Source organism: Myodes glareolus, chromosome 1 (assembly GCF_982192425.1).
Source record: "Myodes glareolus chromosome 1, mMyoGla1.1, whole genome shotgun sequence".
Lineage (NCBI taxonomy): Eukaryota > Metazoa > Chordata > Mammalia > Rodentia > Cricetidae > Myodes > Myodes glareolus.
In genome coordinates this window covers 124328449-124356292 of record NC_142026.1, presented here as the reverse complement: position 1 = coordinate 124356292, position 27844 = coordinate 124328449, and the positions used below count along the sequence as shown (strand labels likewise).

General features: G+C 41.2%; 1 long non-coding RNA gene across 1 annotated transcript; it reads left to right on the top strand.

Annotated features, from left to right (window-relative positions):
• On the top strand, positions 1 to 26349 carry LOC146895812 (uncharacterized). The gene is made up of 3 exons (XR_015005075.2): positions 1 to 91; positions 1754 to 1837; positions 26154 to 26349. It is a non-coding gene; the product is annotated as an uncharacterized LOC146895812 (long non-coding RNA).
• Positions 26350 to 27844: the final 1495 nt, after the last annotated feature.

Here is a 27844-nt window from a genome sequence, read left to right as displayed (position 1 = left end):
CTTGGTTCCGGTGCTTGCTCCCGGCTCTTGCTCCTGGCTCCTGCTCCCGGCTCCTGCGACTAGGCTCCCTTCCTGACGGTTTATGGTGTATGTAAGTTTTACCCCCCAAAATAAATAACCCCTTAAAACATAACTGGTGTGGAATTGATTCGCCGATAGCTTCCTGAAGTGGGCGTTGTGGTTGGAGCAGCAGCCTGACTGCAGTGAGGTTTGCAGGCAGAGTGTAGGCTTCACATGAACTACGACATTCTTCAAGTACCAAGATGCCACTCTAGCGCTGGAGCTGAGTGACAGAAAGGGGTGACTGACGCAGTCGATAGCTCTGGCTCAAGGCAGCTAGGCAGAAAGGAAGGATCTGACAGCTGCAATCAGAGGGCCAACTCATCTCTTCTCCCATATGCAGTTTGGCCTATTTGAAAGAAAAATAAACATTAAAGGAAGCTTATAAAATGGACTTAACATAAAAATTAATTTCTTTAAACAATTAATAATTCTTTTCACTTTGAAAGTGTTACACATTTAGACAAAGTATATTGTTCATATCCATGCATAACCTCTCTCCAATTACCCATAACACCCCACTCCATCTCCTTCCCAACTTCAAGTCTTCTTTTTTTAATATATTGTTACTAATAAGTCCCTGGGTCCATTTAGTGCTGGCTGTATGTGCATAGGTGTGTGACAAGCAACCTACCAATGGCCATGTCCCCAGAGGAGAGTGACTCTCTTTCCCACAGTAATCTCTAACTGCCAATAACTCTTATGATAGAGGTGGGCTGTGAAGCCTCTCCTTCATAACACTGCTTCATCTCCAGCCAAATACCCGTAGAGAAGATGGGGTCTTCCTAGTTGTCCCAGGAAGAAGTCAGAGAGCTTTCCGTAGAGAGCATGCTCATGTGTGGACATCCAGTGTAGTTCCAGAGACATTAATGGGTTTGAGCCCCCTCAAGTCTCCTCTGCTCCCACCTCCTGGTGTGTGAAAATCTGGAAAGAACAAAGGCAGAGCAAACACTTTCTTCCTACATACCCCACTTCACTTCTAAGAAGCCAAAATCTGCTCGTGTGGACCCCACACAGGAAAACAATGCTTTAGAAAAAACAAATGGAGAAATGTAAGGATGACTTAGGTAGGGATTATATGGAAGCTGGTTCTGGAGAAAGGTAGACATCTGAAACAGAAGCATGCTGAAAACAAATAATGCAGCCTAAGGCGTAGTCAAGCCTGGATCACCAGAAGGAAAATACGTAAGAGCTAGGTGGTCACGCAGATTATTGACCCTTCATCAAGCATACTGACTTCGAAATTCTGGGGAGGAAGCCCAGCCCTTAGGTAATTCTGACTAAAGTCTGAGAGCCAGGGGCTTGCCATAATCTAAATGAGGCCTTTTTCCTAGGGACTGACATTTGGTTTGAACCCCTACACTCAGTCAACCAGAAATATTTAAAAGTATGGCTCTGACCATCCCACAGAGTAACTGTAGTTCTAACTGTTAGAGCTGGATCATTTAAATTTAAAAAAAAAAGAAGGAAAGAAAGAGAGAGGGAGGAAGAGAGGGAGGGAGGGAGAGAGAAAGTGAGGGAGGGAGGAAATGAGGGAGGGAGGGAGGGAGGAAGGAAGGAAGGAAGGAAGGAAGGAAGGAAGGAAGGAAGGAAGGAAGGAAGGAAGGAAGCAAAAACCCTCCAAGTACTTCTGTTATGCATAGAAGTATAGAAATGGTCATTTTTCTAAAACATTGTTATGGTTTGATTGTAGGATGTCCCCATCACCTACTCTCCATCTGGTAGCACTGTTTAGGAGTCTACAGAACCTTGGGGACCTGGCACCTAGCTGATGGAGGTCAGTCACTAGATCCAGACTTTGGGAGAGTTTATCAGCTTCCTATATCAGTTTTCCATTCAACCTGAACTCTTTGCTTCCTATTTCACATTATGAATAAGGAGCTTCTGCCCTGTGTTTCTGGAGACTTGAGTAGTGCTGAGATTATATGAGCATGCTGTGGACCCAAGAGAGCTGGCCGTACCTAACCCCTGGCCTAATAATAAAAAGGATGAAAAGTGATAAGAAGAGTGTTGTTGTTGTTGTTCACATGGGTACAGCAGATGAAGTCTCCTCTACTTGTTGTTTCTGTTCTTCTCTGGTCTTTGGTTAGTTGCATGGGGCTCACCCACATCAATAAGGACAGAGTGCCTCTCCTTGGATCACCAGCTTGAATGCTTAACTCATCCAAAATGCACAGAACTGTGCTTGCTCCCATATGTGGATGCGCCATGGTCTAGCCAAGTTGATATAAAAATCGATGATCACAGAAGTGTCTTGTCAGACCATTGTATCTTTTTGGAATAGACGAGTGATGGTATAGATTGAAACCACTTTCACCAAAGAAGTTGTGCAGTGAGTAACAAAGCAGAACATGGAGCTCAGAAGTTAGCATGAATGCAATTACATTGTGTTGATATTTATTTTGGAACACACCATTATAAAGTAAATCGTACATTTCAGTGGGCAGAGGCAGCTGTGAATTATAGTATTAGACAAGAATTCTATTGGACCATAGTCATAATAGGGGCAAAGTACAATTTGTGCTTTTTGCTCCCGTGGCAGCTCCATTAGAAAGAGACCCATCCATCAGTGGCAGGAATGCAGGAAGTCAGCAGAACAGAGTCTCAGCTGAGAGATTTGGGGGCTCGACAGTTTATAATAGATGTAAGAATCATGGAGAGGCACAGTCAGTCACTAAAATGCATCTAATAAAGGGGATATTTTTAAAGGAACTGATGTCATCCCAGAAGATAAATGAAGACTGTGTACTTTTATGGAAAGAGAATTACAGACACATTTGTCTTCATTTGTTAGCTGGGACTTGAAATACTTTTTCATTATCACTTAGTACAAAATATGCTTTCTGTGGTTTTAGAGGTGTGAGAAGCACATTCAGCTAAAATATTATCCAGCTTATGTGGATGATTAAAGAATTTAAGAATTTTTCTTTTTCCCAAAGAAATTCAAATCATTAAAGTCATAAGAATTCTACAAGTTTCATAGGTTTGAGACTTTTTTCAGTATTGGAAATAAAGTACTAGAAAAAACATCATAAAACCTACTCTATTCTTTCATGGCAAAATATTGCACAGTGTGGCCTGGAGTCACCATAATCACCCAGACAGCAGTGGCTGGGAAAAACCCTTGATCTCAGGTTCTCACTCTTGTCCCTTGTTTTCTCGGGTACCTTCTAGAATCTAGCTGATATTGTCACATACCACACAGCCTCGTGAAGCTCTGACATCTTCTCATTTAGGCTTCAAATTGGTGCCTGAAATAGGCAATGCCGAAATTTTCATTCTCTTATTAATGAACCAGTCGAGCCTCGGGGAGAGAAATGATGTCATAGGACAGGTAGCTGGAAGCCACACAAAGAAGAATCAGGCTATTCTGTTGACCCTAGTGTAGAGGCCTTTTAGTAACCTTTCGTGATGGAGGAGGAAAGTTTAGATTGGCAGACTAGCTATACGTTAGTCTCTTTTAGCTGGTATCCCGGTACTAATTTCTTCAATCTTTAGATCTGAGGAAAGCCTTTAAGTTTTGAATGGGCAACTAGTTTTTAATGATTGAACTGAGTAGCTAAGATGACAAGAATGTTGAAGATAGACTAAGATAGAAAAATCGGGTGAACTGCCTGGTTATACTTGGCCACGGATTACCGCGGGAACTACAGCCAGTTCCTTTATTGCAGGCTTGAAGTGGTGATGATGGTATTGACAAGGGAGTTTTAGTGGGGAGGCGACATGATCTATTTCTTCCTCTTGAATTTTTGTCAATTTTAATTTTAAATCATAAAGCAATAATACTGAATACAGACAGGACAATATAAAGAGTAACCGTGCCCAGTCTCAAGTGTATTTTTCGATAATCCCTGGTCCATGATCATAAAGATATGAGCACATGTAAGTGTTTAGTGTATTTGGGGTTTTGCTTAAGTAGATTCATGTTTTAATTTATTTTTTGTATGGCCATTTTCTTTAAAAAGTGCTTGCATACGTGTGTGTGTGTGTGTGTGTGTGTGTGTGTGTATGTACAACTTGTTCAGGCATGTGTGTGCATATTTATGTGTACACATGCCTGGAAGTCAGAGGAGAACCTTGAACATTTTTCTGTATCGCTCTCTGCCCTCTTCCCGTGAGACAGGATCTCTCATTGAACCTGGAGATCACTGATTGACTACACTGGCTATCCATTGAGGCCCTGGGATCTGCATGCCTCTGTCTCTGGGATTACATGCACAAGAGACCACAGCCAGCTTTTTATGTGGGTGCTGGACATATGAACTCAGATCTTTATACTTTTCAGCAAATACTTATATCCATGGATCCATCTCCAAGACTCTAATTAACAATTCCACCTCCCCCACAGGCATTATATCAAGTTAATCAGAGACACCAATGTCTTGTTTTCTCATGTTTTAGATGGTATACATTTTTTTAGAAAGACAACAATATTGTGTTGTCTTTTACCCTTTTTACTTTTCATTCTACACTCTAAACACAATGCCCTCCAAGTTGTATCAGTATGCCAGTGAGACTTTCTCTTTTTTCCCCATCCTGTAAGATATGCATACATGGTGTATTACATCAAATCTGAGATGCAATTATTTTTCCATTTTAACATCTCTGAAACTGCCATATGTCTTACAGCCAGAGATTTAATGAAATATGGCATGCAGATGTGTGTGGTGACCTTTTCCTTCATTCTTTGCTTTACAAAAAGGATCATGTTTTACATATTTCTCTGGCTCTTACTTTCTGATTCACTGTGGTGTCCCTCCCAGACAGCTGATGTCACTTGAACCTTTCTTTCCTATGCACTACACAACACTGTATTCAACATTCTCTAGTGATGGGGCCTCTGGTGTTTTTTTTCTACAAAATCAATGCTTTGTATTTTACATATTTCCTCATATTTTATAGACTGCTGCTTTGAATTTTCTGGGATGGATTCCAAGGAGTGGTATTTCAAATTTGAAGGATGTTATATAAATATTTTTCATTCTAGTAGTATTACCATTACTTTACATACTGGTCACAGTGTTTTTCTCCTGTCTTTATTTCTTAATAAAGCTCCCTCAAAATACAAAGATTTGAAGTCAGCAATTAACTACTTTTCCAATGACTCTGCACTTTGGACCTAGTGCAGTAGGGGAGAATCAGGCTGCTCCTGCACTGGACATCAAGGCCCACAGCTCAGATGCCGTGAATGTCTGTGAGCTGGTTTGACTGTTCTTGCATTTTCAGGGCTTCTGTCTCATTTCCGAAACAGAGGTCTCTCTAACAAGAGGCCTCAGTGTTTCAAGAGGAAGCCATTAGGACATTTAAACTTAGCCTTCTGGACCCACAGGTAGTCAGTGCCCCTGTATTCTCTCTAGCCAGTCATATTGGCGCATCCCAGAATTCAGGGAAGGAAGAACAGTTCGACCACACAAATACAAAGTCCTTAGTGAGCAGACTCCTTGCTTGTTTCCTGGGTCTTTCTCAGCTTGGGTGTCTCTTTAAAACTCTGTGCACCTGTTTTCTGGCCTCAGTCTCGAAAGTGCTGGGCTTACAGGTGTGTGCCACAATGCCTAACTCAAGGCAGCAGCTGCTAAAAACAGGTAGGATCTGGCCACACTATGATGGTTTCTGATCATGAACTAGAGTAAGTTTTAGGAGAAGTGGTTTTTCTTTTTAGGAAAGTAATGTATTGAGACCATGACTTCAAATAACTCAGTCGTTCTGCTGCGAAATGGGGGTGTTACTGGAGGGTGTTAGCCTGGGCTCAAGGGAGCATCTTTTTCAAATTTAGAGCCTATTGTGCACAGATGACAAGGATCCAGAACAGCGAGAGACCGGAGTAGGAGAGAGAAGAACACATTACTTAAAATGTCCTTGTGAACGTGGAAGAGAAAGAAGTGGGAGCTGGTGTGAGGGTGGCCCAGCCAACACTTTCGTACACCCTTGGAGACAAGGAGGACAGGTGGATGTCAGCTATAGGCAAGCAGGTTCACTTCATGGTGTTAGGATGAAATGATCATCCAACTGTTACTTGAACTCTTCAAGGAAAGCAAGTTCAGTGGGATGCCCAATCTTTGTTGGGTCCTTAGACACATGGCATACTGGAAGATGTGACTGCCATGCCAAACTGTTAGAACTGTTACTGTTAGAATGAAGGTAGGGGACCGCTGAGGAGAAGGATAATGACTGAGTTTTGAAGGACGGAGAAGTAGCTATGGGGAATGTGTGTATGCTGGGGTGGAGGAAGGTTTCTGTGGAAGACAGAAGAGGAGACTGTGGAGAGGATCCTGGTGATGATGAAGACTTATTATTATTATTATTATTAATTTATGTTGTATATATGTATAAAAGAGAGTTGGGATGTGGCAGACAAAATTTCATTACGTACCTTTGTACCTTTGGCTGACCTGGAGATCCCTCTGTAGACCAGGCTGACCTCAAATTCACAGAGATCTACCTGTCTCTGCTACCCAAGAGCAGGCCTGGATCACCACACCCACCATAGAGACCTGTTTTTGACACTATACGGGGTAAAAGCAATAGGGCACACCTGGAGACTGGTGGAATGGATTCATCCTAAGAGAGTTTCCCTGACAATCAATTCCTCTCCACTTGGGATCTTCAAGCTCAAGACAAGGTCTGTGGAGGAGAATCACGCCCTGCTAGGAATGTAGGAAGCGAGTGGGCTTCTGAAGATCACAGTCCAAGCTGAGATGCCTTCCTGGACACTAGACTTCCGGTTACAATGAAGAGGGTGACCTGTCACACTTTTCCTATGTCTAGAATTAATGCTGTAGTCCACTAACTAAGGGACCATCTCTGTTCAGCCAGAATGTCACACAGAGTCTTTTAGAAGCTGTCAGCAGACTGTGAATGCATCAGTTTTTGGACATTGATAATTTGAAATTTAATTTTTCTCGTGGAACTGATGCTGAGGAGGAACCACTATGGTGGAAAACCTGTGGAGTATGGGGATCATGGAGACATCTGTCCAGTTCTAAATCTGTCCCTTATTAGCCAGGTATCACTGGGAAAGTCATTAACCTTTCCCCCCAAACACCACACTTTCCCATCCATTCATTATAATTTATTCCTTATAAATAGGAAGATGTGAATTAGTTACAGTGATTAGCACCTGGCATTTAGTAGCAGATGGGTTTGCTTGTAGAAGGGAAGTCTAAAGAGACGAGAGGTAAATAGCAGGGAACACAAAGGAATGTCTTTCGGAGCCTTTGGTCTATTCTGAAATGGGGTTTAAAGGAGGAGAGTGGTACTCTCAGGACTGCTGCCACGACAGAGGTAGGAGGATGAGTAATAGGCCCAGGGAAGCATGAAGGGAGAGGCATTGAGGAGGTAATTGTGCAGAGGAAGCTAAACACACACATATATTTCAAATCATGGCAATTCATTTGAGAAAGTGAAATTGAAGCTGGGTCTATCTGAGACTGATATACCCGATCGAGAAAGGGAGGTTTGATATGGCTATAATCCTAGCCTGGGGTACAAAGTCAGAGTGACCCATTAAGAGGGGCAATTAGGAGGAAACTGAGAACAAGGCAGGTGGGAAGATTGCTGTCAGCTGAGTGAAGGCCAAGGGTGTGTCTGCTGTGGTCAGCGGTGTGGCTAGAATGTAAGAAATCAGTCCAGTGAATAAGCTTGGAGAAGCTTGCCAATAGCTGATCTGGCCATTACACGTGAGCGCATAGCTCGCAGCTCATCTTTGAAAATGACAAGCTCTTCTGCTGGCTGTGACTCTCGGATTTGACCCCATCAGAATCCTATGAGCATCAGCCAGAAGTCATTGAACCTCCCATCTGTGAAAGCATTTGGGTCTGAAGAGGAACACAAATCGGGTTGAGCTTTCCTTCCTACCTCAAAGAGATGCATGAAGCAGAGCCAGCACACAAGCCTGAGAGCGTAATGAGGTGCAGTGCAAGTCACTTTGGAAGGAAGGCAGTACCCACCGCCAGTGAGAAATAACTGCTGGAAAGAGGAGTACGATTCCGGCAAGGGTTTGTTCCCTCCTCCTCCTCTTCCTTCTCATTCCTCCTTCTGCTTCTCCTCTCCCCTTGTGTGTGTGTGTGTGTGTGTGTGTGTGTGTTCTACTGGGGATTTTACCAAGAGCTCTGTGTATGCTACAAAGCTTCTTTACAACCTAACTATACCCTATAACCTTTTAAGAAGGGTATCTCAGTTTTAAGAGAGTCTTACTAACTCGGCCGGGCTGGCTATGAATTTGCTCTACATTCCAGGCAGGCACTGAACTTGAGATCCCCCTTAGACTCAGGACTGCCTCACCAGGTCTGGCTATTCAAAGAATATCTTGAGAACAAGACAGCTAACCTGCCCCAAGAGCTTGCCATGCCCCTTCCCCTGAGCGCGGCAGAAGCGGTCGGCAGTTGTCTTCCCTAACGAGAAGTCATCAGGGCTCTTGCTCTTTATGATAACGATTGTTTCAAATTAAAGCACAGACCTCAAGTCAGAGGACTGATTATGATTCTTTAGGGTATATCGATGAAAAACAGGAAGAAAAAATAATAATATCTGAGTGGGAAACAAGTGCTGATAAAAGAGAGGAAGGGAGGACAATGAGATGTATGGCCTAGAGGGCCTTCGTCCTAGCTCTAAGGGTGATGTCTGAACCTGCACCTGTGACTCTCAGAAGTGCTCCGAGACTCAGGGTGAGAGAGTCTTTATGGCAGTGTGTAGTACAACCTCACCTCTGCACAGACCTTGGCTAAAGCATCAGTGCTGGGGAGATCACAGGGGTCTCCTTACAGCCTTGGCTAGCTGTGGTGGGAAAGGAGAGGATAGAGAGAGCACCACCAAGGTAAATATGTGAAAGAAGCCCCACCTGGAGCACAGACAGCAAACAGTGTAAAAGACGATGTCTTTTCCCTGCTCACTGTGCATTCCCGTTCTCATTCTCGGTACTACTTTCTTTTTCTTCTCCCCCACCGTTTCTCTCTGATTTTCCAAGACAAGTTTTCTCTCTACAAAAGTTCCTCCTACTTCCCACAGGGCAGGATACCCTACCCTCTCTTAGGACTGGAGGGGGAGGGGGAGTAGGGGAGCAGGAGGGAAGTGGGAAGAGGGGAGGAAGCAGACATTTTGAATGGTATTATTTATAAAGTAATAAAAAATTATTAGAAAAAAATAAAGTTAAGCCATAAAACTTAAACAAATAAATAAAAGTACATCCTAGAACTCTCCCTGTAGATAATGCTGGCCTCAAACTCATAGACACCCACCTGCCTCTACTTCCCAAATTCTGGGATTAAAGGTGTGAACCACTGGTGCAGGAGTTCCTTCTGTTTGTGTGCTGCTTCCATTGGTTAATGAATAAAGAAACTGTCTTGGCCTAGTTGATAGGGAGGAACTTAGGTAGGTGGAGAAAACAGAACTGAATGCTGGGAGGACAGAAAGCAGAGTCAGAGAAGCCATGGATCCTCTACCCAAGATGGACGGTGGTTGGAATCTCCCGTTAAACTGCTGTCACGTGGCGATACACAGATTAATGGAGATGGGTTACACTAATAGGTAAGAGATAGCCAATAAGAAGTTAGAGCTAATGGCCAAGCAATGTTTTAATTAATACAGTTTCTGTGGGGTTATTTTGGGTGTAAGCTAGCTGGGCCACCGGGACATAGTAGGGGCCCTCTCCTTACAACACACCACCACCACCTGGCTACTTTCTCTTTCTTAATAAACTGTCTCTAGTTCTAACCATGTGTTTCCCGTGCAATTCCTTGATCCAGGACACAGGAACACAGGCTACCCTTCCCATGCCTGTGGAAGAGCTTCAGGAGGCAGCTAACTGTGTACTGTTTGAACAGTTCTACAGTCAGTCAAATAAAGTGGAGTACTGAATATTTATCTCGCTCCCAGGAGGTCACTGATTTTGAGCTAATATTGGTTCCTTCGAAAACAGAGCAAAGTAAGAAAGAATTTCCAAGTGACGAAGAGGTTCTACCATGTTCTCAGAGACAAGTAAATAATTTGCTATATTTTCTTAAACAAACTAATAAATAAGAAAACATCCTAAACAAAACAAAACATGAAACAACAAAACAGGTCATGTGACCCTCATGAATGACATCATTATGCTTGAAACATTTCTTTCTTTCCTTCCTTTTTTTTTAACAAAAACTTCTTAAAATAAATTAAATTTACTTATTTATTTTATCTTTTTTGGGAACAGTGTCTCCTGTATCCCAGACTGACCTGGGACTCAAAATATATCAGAGAATTACCCATGATCCTCCCCCCACCTCTGAAGGGCTGGCATACACCATACCTTGTATGAAAGAAGAAGAAATGCACTTAAGTTTCATTGTTCATTGTAAGGAACAAATAGATAACTACTTAATCATAGGAAAATAGAAATAGTAATTAAATTACAAAAGTAATAAGTAGAGCAACAATTGCAATACTCCATGAGCCAGGAGAGGCTATAGTTCAATAGTAGGATACTTGTCAATGTGCATGAGGCTCCCAGTGCCATCCTTAGTGTGTTGGACAGTTTTATGTCAACTAGACACAAGCTAGAGTGATTTGAAAGAGGGAAGCTTTGGTGGGCTTTGTACATGCTAGGCCAGCACTCTACCAGCTAGCTGTATCCTTCTGACAGGAGATACCTCTTTTCTGGCCAGAATTCTCCTAGAATGTGTAACACGACGGGCTGGCTTGTTGGGGTATCTATCTCACCCGGTACCCTACAACCGGCAAGTCCCAAAGAAAATCAATCACACAGAGATCTCTATAAGTTATAAAGCTGATTGGCCCATTAGGTCAGGCTACTTATTAGCTCTTATAACTTATGTTACCCCATTATCCTTATCTACATTAGCCACATGGCTCAGTACCTTTTCCAGCGGGGCAGCTTACATTTTTCCTCTCCGGTGGTCTGGGCAGAACTGCAGAGGGAGCTTCCTGCTTTCCAGAATACTCCCAGTCTCTTTGCTCCACCTCTACTTCCTGTCTGGCTTTCCCACCTATACTGCCTGCCTGGCCAATCAGCGTTTTATTAAAATATGATTGACAGAATACAGACAATTCTCCCACACCAAGAATGATCACTTTAAATAATGAACAGAAAAGCATACAGTTCTGGTGGAAGAGCTATAGAAACCTGGGTCTGGAGGAAAGCTACATTCAGCCTTTAAACCAGGGAGTATTGTGTTTGTATGGCAATCCGTCTTTTTGCCAACAGTTTCAACACCCTAAAAAATAATACTGACTGGACACGATGCAGGGACTCTGGGCAGTATCAAGGAGGTGATGAGCAGTATTAGCGATACCCACACTTTCTCTACTGATGAAGAAGGAGTGATTATGTGAAATACGTTAGAAATACTGTGAACAAGTGAATTCATGTTCTTACTGTGGCTCAGGCTGTTTCTGTCAATCAGAATTCTGCTATTTATTCCTCCCATGAACTTTTGCTATTATGTATTTTAGTTCTTGAACTGTCACTTTGATTCCTTATGTGTTAGCACCTGTATGAAAATTACCTTTCACATCTTCAACAATAATGAAAATTGGTGTCATCTTGAAGTTGGTGCCCACTGATTTCCTTTTCAAGGTTTTCCTAGATCTTTTTAAGACATGTAATTTTGGTTTCTATTTTATACACTTAAGATTTCTATTAATGCGTGTGTGTCTATGTGTATCTGTGTACATGTGTGCAGGTGCCCATTAAGGCCAGAAAAGGGCATTGGATCCCCTAGAGCTGTAGTTACAGGTAGTTGAGAGCAACCTGATGTGGTTACTGGAAACTAAACACCAGTCCTCTGCAAAGGTAGCAAATACTCTTAGCCATTGAGCCTCCAAATCCTGGTTTAGGAATTTTGTGTGAGACTTGGGTGTTTATATAAAGCCTGTGGACATCTGGATATTTTTTTGCCACAGCCAATTGACTGTGTTAGGTGTGAGTACAGTTCTGTCCCACCCTTCCTGGTCTTTGGTAGCAATGCCAACTAGATTTCTAGAGTATTCCATGTGTGCCGGTGTTCTTTCTGAAACTGTTCAGTTCATTCTCCATGTTTTCTGCTGCCTGATTATGATCAGATTCATGTTTCTGCAGTTCAAAGACAAGCTGAGAGTTTGTAAACCAGTTGCCAGGGTTGTTTTTCTGAGCTTCTCCCTTTCTGGCACTTTCTGATTTTCTGGGGCAGCTCCATTTGGCTCCAATACCCAGAAAGCTGGGACTGTATTTAACCTACTTTTCCACAAACTTCTATAATTGCATCCACATCTGGGGTCAAGTGATAGAAGGGTGAGGGGAAGGGAGGACGCTGGGCTCTTTGCTTGACGGTTTCCCTTCTTACAGATTGCCTTCAAGGCATTTTTTGTTGTGACCTCTGCTGTTATTACCACTCCAGTATTTCTTTCAGGCTGCAGAACAAGAGAACAAACACTAAGGGGTAGTTGTGCATTCTCTCAGTGTTTCAAATCCCTTTCCCAGCCAGGGCGGCTGCAAAAGTCCCTTCTGCCTTGATCCAATGCCTAGCATCTAGGTCTCAGGAGGAGCAAGTGGAGGTGGGGTGCCAGAATGATAGCTCTTTAAATTCCATTCTTCTCCTATAATCTGACTGCTCTTATTAAATTTTCAGAGTTCTCTCTGCTGTTCTATGCATTCTATACTCTTTGACATTTGTATTTAATTAGCCAGAAAAAGTAGTCCACATACTCCATTTCCCCAGCACTGCAACACAAAATTATCTTGTAGGCTCTGCAAAAACTGCACTTGCAACCCTGGGCCAGGCGTGGAATTTGGAAACACATCTCCAGGGCGGTTTCCCTGAATTTCTCCTGCTCTGCGGCTGTGGACTTTTCCTGGGCAGCTCTGTTTGGGCCACCAGCCAGAAAGCTGTTAAAGGAGAAACAACTGGTGCAAGATTTACTTTTATTTTCACTGTTGTTATTTCCAATGTTACTTAATTTTTGTGCAGACACAACTGTATGTTAGATAATAGACTTCCCATGAAAACAATACATTTTTGTTCAGTGCAATTTTTCAGGGAGTTATTTTTGTCAATTTTGTTAGTCTATACTATAGATGCTTCAGGAGTATTCTTCTAGTATTTTTTGAGGCATTTTTATGTCTTTTTCTTTGGTTTGTAGTTTGGGCAATTTCTGTTTACCTATCCTCAAGGTCATTGTTTCCCTGCACTCCATGGAATCTCCTGATGAGTCTTAGAAGGCAGTAGGCATCTGTGTTTCTATACTCCATATCATTTCTTTTTTTTCCCCAACTTTATAGGAATCTAATTGGAAAATAAAATTGCATGTATTTAAGTTTTAGAGGTAATGACTCCCTATATGAAATACCGTGAAGAAATTAGCACAGTCAAGCTAATTAACATATTTATTTTTTGGATGTGTGTGTGAGAGAGAGAACATTTAAGACCTACTTGTCAGCAGAATCAAATATGTAATATATCTCCATTGAGTATGGTTATTATGTTGTGTATTTCCAGAATATTGACTGTTGTGGTTTGGGTGTCAAATGTTCCCCCACAACCCCATATTTTGATGATGGCTTTCCAGCTTGTAGTGCTGTTTTGATAGGTTGCGGAAGCATGGTTGTAGTAGAAGGGCCGTTTGTTTGTTTCCCAATTGCCCAGCAGCTCAAACTCGAAATAACCACACGGAAACTGCATTAATTAAAGTACTGCTTGGCCCATAGCTCTAGCTACTTATCAGCTAGCTCTTACGTACTAACTTAACCCATCTCCATTAATCTGTGTATTGCCATGAGGCTGTGGCTTACCGGATAAAATTCCGGTGTGTCTGTCTCTAGTAGGGCTACAAGGTTTCTCCTCATTCTGCCTTCTTCCTCCCAGCATTCAGTTTAGTTTTCCCCACCTACTTCTGTTCTGCTCTGCTCTGCTATAGGCTCAACACAGTTTCTTTATTAGCCAACAGTATTCACAGCATACAGAGAGAGGGGGGAATCCCACGTCACAGGGAGACATCCATTTCCATTAGATAGTCTATCACAGTCATGGGAAAGTAACTCGTGAATTCATTCTGCAACACTGAAACTTTGTGTTTTTGATCAACATTCTCCATTTCCCAGGCCAGCTTGACCATGCACTTGCTAGTCTTCTTTCTGCTCTGATAAGTTCAAGTTTTTCATATTCCACATGTAAGTGAGACCTGGAAACATTTTGTCTTTCTGTGCCTGGATTGTTTCACTTAGAATAATGTTTTCCAAGTTCATCTTCCCCAATCTCTTCACCCTGGGCCTACATTTTTTAACAAAGTTCTCCCTCTTTAGCTTATTCATGATTCTCCATGCCTGGATTCTCTTCCTTTTTATGGTTGGGAAATATTCTTCTTCGTGTGTTTCTTTATTCTTCCACTGGTAGATGTTTAGATTTACCTAGGTTGAATCCAAATCTTAGACATTATGAGAGGTGCTGCAGTGACAAACAAGGGAGCATACATGGGTACTATATTTACAAAATCTACATCCCATCTTCCTACCAACTCCTTCCATGTGTCCCCTGTTTACTTCAAATTATTAACCATTTTTCTTTCATTATTATTTCTACATATTATTGTATGACACGTTTTCTGAATTTCAAAAAATCCTTCAAAATTGAAAGAATTGCTCCAGAAAGGAAGGTGGGGCTTGAAGTCTCAAAAGCTAATCAAAGGGACATATATGTCAGAGAACAAATAAAAACTGGAAGACGCTTGAGGACCCAACCTTAACAGTAAGTGACTTAGTTAGAGTTTTTTATTGCTGTGAAGAGACGCCATGACCACAGCAGCCCTTATAAAGGAAAACATTTAATTGGGGTGGCTAACAGTTCAAAAGTTTAGTCCATTATCATCATGATGGGACATGGCAGCATGCAGGCATTGGTGATGCTGGAGAAGTAGTATTTTTGCAGGCAACAGGAAGTAGACTGAAACACTGGGCATATATGAAAAACTTGAGCATATATGAGACCTCAAAGCCCACCCCCACAGTGACATACTTCCTCCAATAAGACCACACCTACTCCAACAAGGCCACACCTCCTAATAGGGTCACTCCCTTTGGGGCCATTTTCTTTTAAAATATCACGATATAAAAGGGAACAAACCATTGCTGAGGGTGGAGACACTGACTAGCTAAACTGTGGACAGAAGTTCTGAGTGTGGAGCTACCTGGAAGGTACTCACAGATGCTGCAATCTTCTGGAGTCATCACCTATATTGGGATGAGCTTTGAGGCAATGTAGCTGCTTTTGCGTTATTCCTGCTCCCTGCAAGTTATCTGTTCACCCACACTCCTGTTAGTAAGGTGAATAATAAATGACACTAGTTCACCAAAATGAACATTGTTGAAATTGTTACACTGGTCTGTCCTGGACAAAGATGAGTGTGTTATGTCTCTCCAGAATATGTCAGCTACCTAACAATATTTTTATGTGTAAAATGTGTGTATCTCACACACATGTATGCATGTACTTAAATATGTGCAGACACATTTATATAACCTGCTGAGTTCATTTACTTATGCTCCTATGTATATGTGTTTAGGGCTGGACACTTGGGATTGGGTAACCTGTGGGGAGTTTGTTGCTAGAGAAGACTGACCCCATCTCTTGGCAGCCATTCATTGCCTGTAGCTCTTCGTAGGGTTAGGGCCATGTGAGATATTTTTCCCCCATCAATGTTGACATGTCAAATGGATGCCATTGTGTAGACCTTGTTTAGGCAACCGTATTGCTGACGCTTTATTAGTTCAGTTTCCAGGTCATAGATAGAAGACATTGTCTCACAGCATCCTTCATGGTCCTCTGGCTCGTACAGACTTTCTGCCTTCTGTTTCAGGATGTCCTAGACTTAGGTGCATTGTAGGCATATCAGTTGGTGATGAGAACCCTATAGTCGATTTTTCTCTGCATTTTGACCAGTTGTGAATTTTTGTATTCATCTGTTGCAAACAGAAGCCTCTTTGGTGAGAAGGAAGTTCTACACATTTTGTATGCGCAAGGGTAAATACTCATGGAACAATAAGAAAAGTTATACTTGTTAGGAAAGTTGCATTTGTAGGTTCTCCTTTAGAGTCCATGACATCATTTGCCATGGATAGTTGGAATAATGAAGGCAAGCTTGTCTTGTTATTTTTAAAAATATAATTGTCACAGTTTACTTTAGCTGTCAATGGATACAACCCAGAGTCACCTGGGAAGCAAAAACCTCAGTTGAGGAACTCCAAGATCACACTGTGGTCATGTCTGTGATACAGTCTCTTAGCTGCTAACTGATGTAGGAAGGTCCTATCCCATTTTAGACAGTGTCATGCCTAGTCTAATGGGTTTAAGCTGTATAAGAAAGGTCGCTGAATAGGCCAGGCGTGAGCAAGCTGGTAGGCAGAATTTCTCTATGACCTCTGCTTTAGTTCTTGTCTCCAGGTCCCTGCCTTGAGTCCCTGACCCGACTTCACTTGACAACGAACTGTAACCTCCAAGGCAAAAGAGACCACTCCACTCCAAGTTATTTGTGGTTAGTGCTGACCACAGACACAAAAAGCAAATGAGAACAATAGTGTTCCTTTCCATAAACTGTATCTTTAGAATGAATTTTAGTTCATTTATACATTTTTACAAGCATTACTAATTTTAAAACACATTTCCGATCACATTGTATTATTCCTTCCACTGGCATCTAGCAAACAGTGATCAATATTCCATATCAGTTTGTTGCTTTGGATCATAATTCATAAGTGAGGTAAAATGACTTTTTCTGTCTAACATCTTCTATTTAGCATAATACTGTCAAGGTTCATACACGTTTATCATTATTGCCTTTTTACTGGCAAATGCTGCACTGCATGAATATATCATATAACGATTATCCATTCTTCAGTTGAGGAGACTTCAGTTTTTTTCAACTTTCTGAACACCATACTATCAAAACTTCTGCAAATTTTTTTTTGTGTGAACATTTTTTAAAATGTATTTTTACATATATGGATGTGTGTGTGTGTGTATGTTTGTGTGTGTGTGTGTGTGTGTGTTTGAGAATATGTGATGAGGATGCAGATGCCCATGAGGGCCGTAAGACAGAGGCAGATCCCCTCAAGCTGATGTTATAAGCAGTTGTGAGCCATCTGACATGGGTGCTGGGAACTGAACTCAGGACTTCTGAAGGGCGAGCAGCAAGTGCTCCTAACTGCTGAGCCATCCCTCAAACCCCCGAACATGTTTTAAGTTCTCTTTGTGTTATGTGTGGAATCCTTAGGAGATGGGTTAAATCTGCCTGATGCTTTGTGGAACTCTTTTTTTTTTTTTAAGTACCTGTACCAGTTCCAACACATTTGACAGCAAAATTTGAAGTTCGCAATTACTCTATGCCCCTGCTAACTTGTTACTGTCAACTTTTTTTTTAAACCTGTACTCCATTCTAATTATTTCAGTCTGTTTGCCTTTTTCTGGTTCTGCAAAGTCGAATATTGCGATGTTAGTCAAATTCTCTAAGTTTGGTATGTTATGTTTTAAGTATTTTCTGCTTTCTAGTTATATTTTTCATTGGCTTACTAGCTTTCATTTAATATCCACACATTTATTAATTTGGCAGATTCTATCATTGATGTCTGATTTCATTCTATTGTAGTTGGAGAACATCCTTTATGACTTGAATCTTTTTAAATTTAATGAGAAGGATTTTTATTATTTAACATATGGATTTTATCTTAGAGAATGTTCTTTATGAGTCTGAAAGCTTATGTATTATGCTAACTCTGTGTAGAATGTTCTGCGTATATAGCATAAATCACTGATCTCCCCTAATTTCTCCTTCATCATATCTAGCTGTTCTACCTTCTATTCAAAGTTGGTATCGACATCTTCTATGGTTACTGTTGAATTGCCTTATTATTCCTTCAAGGATTCCAATATCTTACAAAGTCAATCAAACAAAAATCCAACTCCAAACCTTTGATCACATGAAAACCTATAGCATGGTTTCTAAAGAGCTCAAATCAGAAGTTTCCCTTAACTGAAGAATGGATAAATGTCATGTGATATATTGATATGGTGAACCATTTGTAATGATGACCTGTACAACACGTGTAAACCTTGGCAATATTATGTGAAATAAAAGATGCTAGACAATAAAGAAGCCCAGAGCTATAAGGGGAGGTGTAGCAGTGGTGTGGGAGGTCCTTCTGTTTATGTGTTGCTTTCATTGGTTAATCAATGAAGAAACTGCTTGGCCTGATAGGGCAGAACTTAGGTAGGTGAAGAAGACAGAACTGAATTCTGGGAGGAAGAAAGCAGAGTCAGAGAACTGTCATGGAGCCGCCAGAATCAGACATGCCAAATCTTTCACGGTAAGCCACTGTCACATGGCAATATACAGATTTAAAGAAAATGAGTTAAATCAAGATGTGAGAGTTAGCCAATAAGAGGCTAAAGATAATGGGCCAGGCAGTGATTTAATTAATACAATTTCTGTGTGGTTATTTCAGGTGTAAGCTAGCCAGGCGGCCGGGATAAACAAAGGGGCCCTCTCCATGCAACATAGCAGAGTCAGAAGGAATAGTGGGAAAGCCAACCCAAGTGAGGCATCCCTAGAAGCCCACCCAGTCTACTGATTGCCTCTTGCATCTTAATCTCTCCTCATTCCTGACATCCACCTTTTATTCTGCCCACAAAAGATTGATCTGTCCCTTACCTCTTTAGTCCTCCTTCTTTTAGTTTTTCTGGGAGTCATTTTCATCCTTTTTACTCTGATGTTTTTTTTTTGCAGGCTATTCACAAGTTCTCATTCTGAACCACATTCTATAGCAACTCACATTTGAATTACCACACTTAAAAAAATGTTTATTATCATGGACTTTGAAACGCATTTTGGAAACACATTTCCAATGCAATTTCACATACTGTAAAGAAAAAAGACCTGCCCTCTTGTGATAATTTCTAGTGACCATTTCTTACTTTTTCTCTTTAGTCTCAGACAACAGTTCTCAACTTATGTGTCGTGACCCCTTTGGGGGTCGAATGGCCTTTTCATAGGTGTTACCTAAGACCATCTACATATCAGATATGTACACTACGATTCACAACAATAATAAAATTATAGTTATGAAGTGTCAACAAAAATAATTTTATGGTTGGGGTTGCCACAGCACAAGGAACTATATTAAGGGGTCACAGCATTAGGAAGGTTGAGAAGTACGGTTTTAAGAGTTATGCATTCCAAGTTGTATACTAATATGCTCTTCCAAGTATCTGATGATGAACTCTCACTCAGGGCTCAGGAGATGACAAAATGGGGGTGCTCCATTCTGGGCTGCTGTCCTCACAGGAGCATGCAAAACCCTTCACAATACAGGCCAGTCTTCCAGAAGAAAATGGTGTTTCTGTTTCATTCATGCTGGGAATCAACGTCAGGGCTAAAAATGAGGGCATAGAGAAGAGACGGGGGGAAGAATGGGGAAGTGGGGAGAAGGATAAACATAGCTTTTGATCTCAGCTTTGAAAAGAAGCAGTTTGTCCAGTTGAAGAGAGGGAGGAGTGATATCATGAGCAAAGGGGTCAAGACCATGAGGGCGATACCCATTGAAACAGCTTACCTGAGCTAATGGGAGTTCACAGACTCTGAAATGACAGCTGAGGGTGGGGAGGAAAGAACCAATATAGAACCAAATTAGACTCTCTGAATGTAGGTGACAGTTGTATGGCTAGGGTAGGCTATGGTGCCACTGGCAGTAGGGCCAGAGTTTATCCTTACTGCTTGAACTGGCTTTTTGGAGCCCATTCTCTCTGGAGGGATACCTTGTTCAGCCTAGATATAGTGGGGAGGGCCTTGGTCCTGCCTCAAAGTGATGTGCTAGACTTTGTTGACTCGCCATGGGGAACCTTACCCTCTCTGAGGAGTGAATGGGGGGTGGAGTGCGGAGAAAGTAGAGGGAGTGGGAGGAAGGGAGGAAGTGGGAACTGGGATTGGTATGTAAAATGAGAAAAGATTATTTTTTAAACATTAAATTAAAAAAATAAAAAACAATAAAACAGAAGCAGCTTGCAAGGCAGGATGAGCTTCCTTATGTACCTGGAAACCCCACAGTTGCGTTATAAAGCTTTACTCCTGGCCCTCACTCCAGCAGTGAAGAGAGAAATGAGATGTCATCTTTGACCACAAAGCCTTGAGCATCTCTATGACCAAAAGATCATAGAAGTTCCCAAACATCTGTGGGTCCCATCCTGGACTCCCCTGGGAAGCATTAACCTACATGTTCCCCCTGGACTTCTGAGAGGATGGGGAGTGGGTGTGGCTGACATGGAAAGCAGAAGAAGTGGAAGTCTGGGTGGGCCAGATGGGGCAAGTGGGACCTTTGTCATGCCTGGACACAAAGATCAGTGCTGTGGGACAATGGTCTTGTGCCCTGGGCTGCTTAACACTTACTTGTCCAGGGCTTGTTCTGACTCCAGAACTTTCTTCTGTCATGTGCTCTAACAGCAAAATGCCCTGGCTGTAGAGGTGACATGTTGCATGTACAGCCATCTACACAGTTAGCCAGAACTGCAGTTGGGAAACTTTATCTCCAGGACCATCTTTGAACGCCAAGCCCTGGAAAGCCCTGGTTTGGATAAAATCAAACTGGGCTGATCCTGTGGTTCGCAAGCACGTTTAGGAGATCCCCAGGAATATCTGTGAAGACAACCCCTAGAAAGACAATTTAAGGCTACAGGCCCTGCAACCCTGAAGGAATTACGCCAGTGTTCTGTGCTGAGGAAGCAGGTTATGCTCAGAGTGTCTGCTGGCACAGTTGATTATGGTTCATGACAAGCTTCTCTGTCATCTGCAAATGGGTGGCCCCACCGACCAGCTGAACAGCCTTTAAATGTGGTTGAAGAATTCAACTCTGCCTCCTACATAGTGAAGGCCCTGTCTCTCAGCTCATACATGCACAATTTCTAGTTCAATATGTGAACTCACCAAAGGTATCAATTAGTTAAAAAAAAATAGGACAAGAAGGTATCACTTGTATTGGACACATTCAAATTTCTTATCAAAACCCAGACAGCTAAAAATTATCTAACAAACCAGGCTGTGGTGGTGCACACATTTAATCCCAGCACTCTGGAGGCAGAGTCAGGGGGATCTTTGTGAATCTGAGGCCAGCCTGCTCTACAAAGTGAGTTGTAGGGCAGCCAGAGCTGTTACACAGAGAAACCTCGTCTCAAAAAATAACCAAACATATTCTAACTAGAGTATTATATATAGTATGCTAGTATATTGTATATAGTATAATAGTATACTAGAGTATAATTATTGGTTCATCTCTTTCATTTGATGGACAAGGACACTGGGGACAGAGACTAAATTTCCTAGGGTGACTTGTTTGTGGAGGGGCATGCTTCTGTTTATAAATCATTCACTTTTTGTATGTATTATTTACTTTCCCTCTCAGCAGCCTCATAGAGGAACTATCCTTTCTGCTCCAAAAGTGATGGCTAGTGTCATCTTTGACTTGCTAAAACTCAAAGCTCCTTCGAATTTTAACACTCTTTTCCCCATCCCAGTTAAACTGGATCGTATCCCAGGAGACACTGGTTCACTCAATAACTAATGGGCGTCTGGCCCCATTCTGGGCTTCTGAATACAGCGGGCAACAACAGACTTTATTTATTTTATGTTTTGCATGGGTTCTAGAAAACAAACTCAGGTCCCCATTCATGCAAAATAAGTCCTTTACCAAATGAGCTATCTCCTAAGTTCCAGGAAAGGCCCCTTGGACAAGAATCTTTAAGCTGAGTCCTGAAAGATGAGAAAGAGCCAAACACATATGGCATGGGAAACATGCAAATAAGCCTTAGACAGAAAGAAGGGAAGAAGTTCCTTCTGTGTGGAGAACCTGGAGAGGCTGCCACTTTGAACTTTTCTCTAAGCATCTCTAATCTTAGCTTTGTGGGTGTGTACCTCCGTGAACCTGAGCATGGGGTGTTGCTCTTTGATGCCAGCGGAGGCTTGGAGCCCCAGCCCCTTATCTGGTTGCTTAGTGATTTTGTTCTTGCAGCCGCTGTAATGACATCTTTAAACAATTTCACTTAGAGCCTGGAGAAGTGAGATGGCTTAGTGGTTAACACCGCATCCTGCTCTTGTAGAAAACTCCTTTGGTTCCCAGAACCCAGTCTGGGCAATGCGCATCCTTATCTAACTCCAGGGGTTTCAGGCGCCATCTTCTGGCTTCCGTTGACTCTGCACTCCCATGCTCAAATAAGCACACACATAAATTAAAAATAAAAGGAAATCTTTCTACAGATTTCATTAAGTATCAATTACAATCACAAATAAAATCTCTAATAGTATGTGTGGTAATAAACATATTTAGAAACTATAGCTAATGAGGTTGATTATAAAAAGTATATTCTACCCAACCCAAAACTTACAATTAGATCACTCAACCACCACCCAGCAAACAAGACAGTTTGCTGTTGGTGTTTGGTGTGGTGGTCAAAATGATAAATGCAGCCCCACTGGTTCATGCATTTGAGCCCCTGCTCCCCAGCTGGTGGCACTGTTGGTGAGACCTTGGTGGAAGAAGTGTGTCCGTAGGGGTGAGTTTTGAGAGTTCATAGTTTTGCCCTATTTCCAGTTTCCTATCTTTGCTTCATGTTTTTAGTTTAATGTGTGATCTACCTGCTCCCTGCTCTTGCTGCTTGCTGCCGGGCCTCTCCATTATGTTGGATTATTCTCCCTTTGGAACCATAAGCTCAAACGAACTCTCTCCTGTAAATTGGTTTGGTCAAAGTGTTTTACTACAGCATCAAGAAGCAAACTAAAACACTCGGAGAGTGATGGCTTGTCAAAGATTAGCAAAGCCTTTTCCCCAGGACCCAAACCCCATTTTTTTTATTAGTTAGTTCTACTATTCTAATTCCCATTTTTTGCCTTTCACTGAAATCTTAGATAAAAATCTCAGGTGTTTTCAGGTGACTTCAGTTCAAGAACTGAAGACAGGAAAAAAGGAACACCAATATTAATATGATTCTCCTATGGATTGCATTTTTAGATCCTCCTTTATAGAGCTGCACTTAATTGTTCCTCTCTCAAAGAGACTAAACCATGCTCATGAAATAGGACATGAGTCTGACAGCCTATGGGGGACAGTCTCATTCAAACCACCACAGAGTGTATGATTTCTAACCATCAGGTTACCTGACTTGGCATTGCTTAGAGTCATGGCTATGACTCATGTATTAGGCTTGGATCTCACTAAACATGGAGGCAATTTTATCTAATGGAACATTAAATATAGAGACATAATGCAGAATATAAAATAGGATAGCTTATTTCAAATGTGGGGTTTGGGGGAAATTTTAGGATCTAGGAACAGTCACTATGTGAAAAATCAATTCATTTATCCCCAGGGATAAAAAATGTGCATGTAGATGGAATTCACATCTCAGAGGACATCAGTAGGGTTATTTCTTAGTTAACATAGCTGTGCATGTCATCAGACACTTACATTAATCTCTCTTATAAAGCCAATCTTCTCTCCCTGGTGTCCAGATTGAAAACAGGTCCTCAGACATGTTACATGCACACTACATCAGTTAGAGAGCTGTAGTCTTAGATTCAAAGCTGTTTTTCTCCTCTCTCGAATAACTACCTTCAATGACCTTTTACAACCCTTTTCTTTTAAGGCAACAGAAAATCTGCACGTGAACTAAGAAATTAAATAGCATGATAAAAACATACTCAGTCACTAAATAAAGTCTCACAATACTTGAATGCACAGTGTACACATGCATGTGCTCGTGAGCATGCTCACACACACACACACACACACACACACATTCACAGAGTAATAGAAATGGGTTAATTTAAGATATAAGACTTAGCAAGGAATACTCCTGAGCCATTGGTCTAGCAGTGTTATAATTGATAGAATTTTGTGTGCTTATTCGGGTCTGGGTGGCTGGGAAATGAAAAAGCAGTTTCCATTTACAGATGGTGCTCAACGTGGGGCAAGAATATCCATATAAAGCCTAAGAAAACTTTTATAAAAAAGATTTCTAGACCCACAAAAATGGGTCAGTTGGAGATTCTTGGTAACCTCGTATTTTTAGATATTAGGCTCTGTTTGCTGACAGTGAACAGAGACATGGCTCCTTTAAGAGAAGAGTTCTTGACACAGTGTTAGCAGCAAAATCTGCACCGTTCCTTTAAGAAACAGTTTCCTGGTTCTTACTGGTTCAGCACAAATGGCTGGCTCTTTCAGGAGGTCCTTTACAGAGAACTTGAATGAAGTTTGTGGGCTGTGTACTGCAAGTAACTTGGTGGTGGCATGGGTCAACTACTTCTAAGAGTTGGGGTGGTAAACATGGCTCCCAGAGCTGGCAGGAAATGGACCTCTGCCATACTGGAAAGCTGAGCAGGATGGAACCAACAGCCAAAGCGGCTGCTCTGGTCCTAGCCATGCCTGCTTAACAGTTTACAACAGTGATCAAAAAAGGATTTCAGATACACAATAAGGACAGTCAAAAAGAAAAAAACCTTTGAATGGGTCACAATGTGTTTAAAAATGTACATAGGCTTAAGAAAAGAAGAAAATGGGGATCGGCAGTTATAGAGAGAAGTAGTTTTAAAATTAAAACCAAATCCTTAAAGAGACAATAAAAGTAATGCAAAAGAACACAGATAGTCATAGATTAAAGGAGTAAAGATAATAAAATAAGTATTACAAAACAATAGAGTAAACACAAATAAGCCATGTAAAAATGGAAAATACAGACCAGATGGTGGTAGGGCATACCTGTAATACCAGTACTTGGGAGGGAGGCAGGGGCAGATGAATATTTGTGAGTTTGAGGTGAGCCTGGTCTGCAAGAGCTAGTTCCAGGACAGAAACCCTGTCTCAAAAAAACAAAAACCAAAATAAATGAATGAATAAATAAATAAATAAGAAAGGGGAAAACAGAGAGTCTGTATTATGTATATTTTTGTGCTTTCTTTGAACTTTTTGATTGCAGAGATATATTGATTCTGGGGCTGCTAAGCTAAACTAACATATATATTTTAAAGGTGTCTTGACTTTAAAATTAGAGTCTATGGCTATGTTACTTTGGAATAGAAATTCTGTTTTTTTTTTCCACAGAGGATGGGAACCTATGGATTCCTTCACAGCTAATGTGGTTTGATGGTTCAAGACCCCCTGAAAGATCTCTATAAACCCTAAAAATACTTCACCCACAAACAGCAGGAAGCAGTTTGGAGAAACAACTCCAAAATTCCCGAAATGGTTGTTTATGAATGTTTGTTTTCATTTAAAGGGGATTGATTATAAGTGGTTAATAGTCTCAATGTCAAAGAAACAAAAGAAAAGAAGGGGGATCAGATATAGAAATTAATGCTTTGCATTAGTATGGATCTTGTTCTATTGATACAAATTTAAGCTCAATTTTGTTACACTATGTATATGTACTTCTGTTCCTGTTTAAGGTATTGTGTTTGGGCAGCTCATTTTAAGAATGTAATGTATCAATAGGAAATACAGATTAATAGGCACTATTCTATAATAATCAAATTTTTAGTCATATTAGTTAGGTTTTTTAGATATACAAAGATTTATTTCAGTTAGATAGATAATCTTCAACACTTCAAAGACCTACAGAACATGGCATTTATACTTAGACTTTTCTTGACAGTGAGACATATCTGCTTCTGGCAGCACCAATTACTTCAAGAGGGATGATGGACTCATTAAGGAGTTTGATAGCCATTTGGGCAAGAAACTGCTCTTGCCTAAAGAGCTTGGTGGTCTGCTGTATGAACTGGACATGCAGGACCCACAGATAAATGACTGCTGAACTTGTTTAAAGAAGATGAGACAGCTTTTAGCATTCCTGCTTCATGAAAGAGTCTGCCAGATATTCTGCAGGACACAGAAGAAAGTGACTGACAAACTGCCAATATAGGCAAAACCATCTTTCAAATTTCCTACTTCACAGAAAAGTCTGCTAACACTATGGGTCTATAGGCTAAAGATGGATGCCCCAATGTTACAGAAGAACTTTGGGTGACTGTCTAGGCAGTGAGATGTCTCTATCAATTCTAGATTTTGGAAGTTGCTTACAGTACACTTCTTGTTTACTTAGGTATAGTGAGTTAAGGCCTACCAGGCCAAAAGGAGTCAACCTGGAATCTGCCTGGAACTGTCAAAGATCTTGTCGGTGCCTAACCAATAAGAGATGAGCATGAGATGTCAACTGCCAATGGATCAGAACGCCTGGGTGCTGGGAGGGTATATAAGTTTTCCCTGTTGTTAAATAAATGAGTCTGCTGTAAGCCTTCTACCTGACTCCCAGCATCTGTGTTCATTGACGTCATGACATTTTACTCCCTCCCCTGAGGAAAACTTTAGGACCCAGAAATACTTAGGTAATATTATATCCTTCTGAGGTCTTTGAGGAGTTGAAGACAGATAAAGTTATAGTTTTTCTTAGTTATGATAAAAGATAAATTAGATATGAAAGCTACACTGACAAAGAAATATTGCAACTGTAATTCTTGCTCAATAGCTGTTTTGTTATATGTAATTTTACTATGTAAAAGTTAAAACATTTCTTTTTATTTAGACAGAAAAGGGAGATGGTGTGGGATTACCCCCTGTATGTTGTGAATATTTTTTATTATCATTGGCTAATAAAGAAGCTGCTTTGGTATATGGCAGGGTAGAATACAGCAAGTCAGAAATCCAAGCAGAGAAAAAGGAGGAAAAAAGGTAGGGTCAGGGAGATGTCATATACCTACTGAAGGAGAAATACACCAGAAACTTACCAGTAAGCCACAACCTCATGGCAGTACATGGATTAATAGAAATGGGTTAATTTAAGATATAAGAGTTATCCAGTCACTGTTGGCAAAGTGTTATAAATAATATAATTTTGTGTGATTATTTGGGTCTGGGTGGCTGGGAAACAAAAGAACAGTCTCCATTTACAAACACACACAACACACACACACACACACACACACACACACACACCACACTGTGTGTATCCTCTACAAATAATAGTCAGATTCTTCAGTGAGTCCACAGGTGTGCTTTAGAGTGTGTCTTCAGGGTTTGGATCAATTCTTGTAGGAGATATTAGCTTCTCACAAACTGCTTCTTTGATTGGTAAATACTGTGATGGTTCATTAGCTTCCATGAGAAGGTCAGGTCAGACAGGCACTGAGTTAGCAATTTTGCTCTCTTTGTGATACATCGTCTTTTAAATGTAGGTCCACTCAGGTTCATGGCAAAGCCTTGTATCATTCATCCTGTTAAGCATCTTATCCATTCTGAAGATGGACAGCAAGGGCCAGGAAAACCTTCTAGAAGGCTTTACTTAGGACTCACACTCAGGCTCCAGTGAGATGCCGTTATCACACAGTTCACCCTAAACAGAAGTTTGTCAAGGAATTTACCCTCCTTCCTAGCTTTTAATTTATGTCTATATAATTTACTATATTTGAGCTTAAAGCACTTCTTTGAGTATTGTTCTTTACAATGTTTTGTAAAGATCAGTCACATGGCTTCTTAAGGGTTCACTCTCTATTGCCAGTGTTAGCAAAGGAAAGCAGGAGAGCATGTGGACACGGGTGACTGTTAAGGGGCCACACCGTCAAAGAATCAACTTCACTAGAGGTCTCAGGAAGAACCTGGGATGTTAGGAGAGAAGCAACTAAATAGGAAGTGAGATGAGAGAATATTCTAGAATAATCCAGAATCTTCCAGAGAAGAGACCAAAGACACTCACCAGTGAAGAGTCATAACTTTTAACTCAAATAGAAGGTGCAGAGG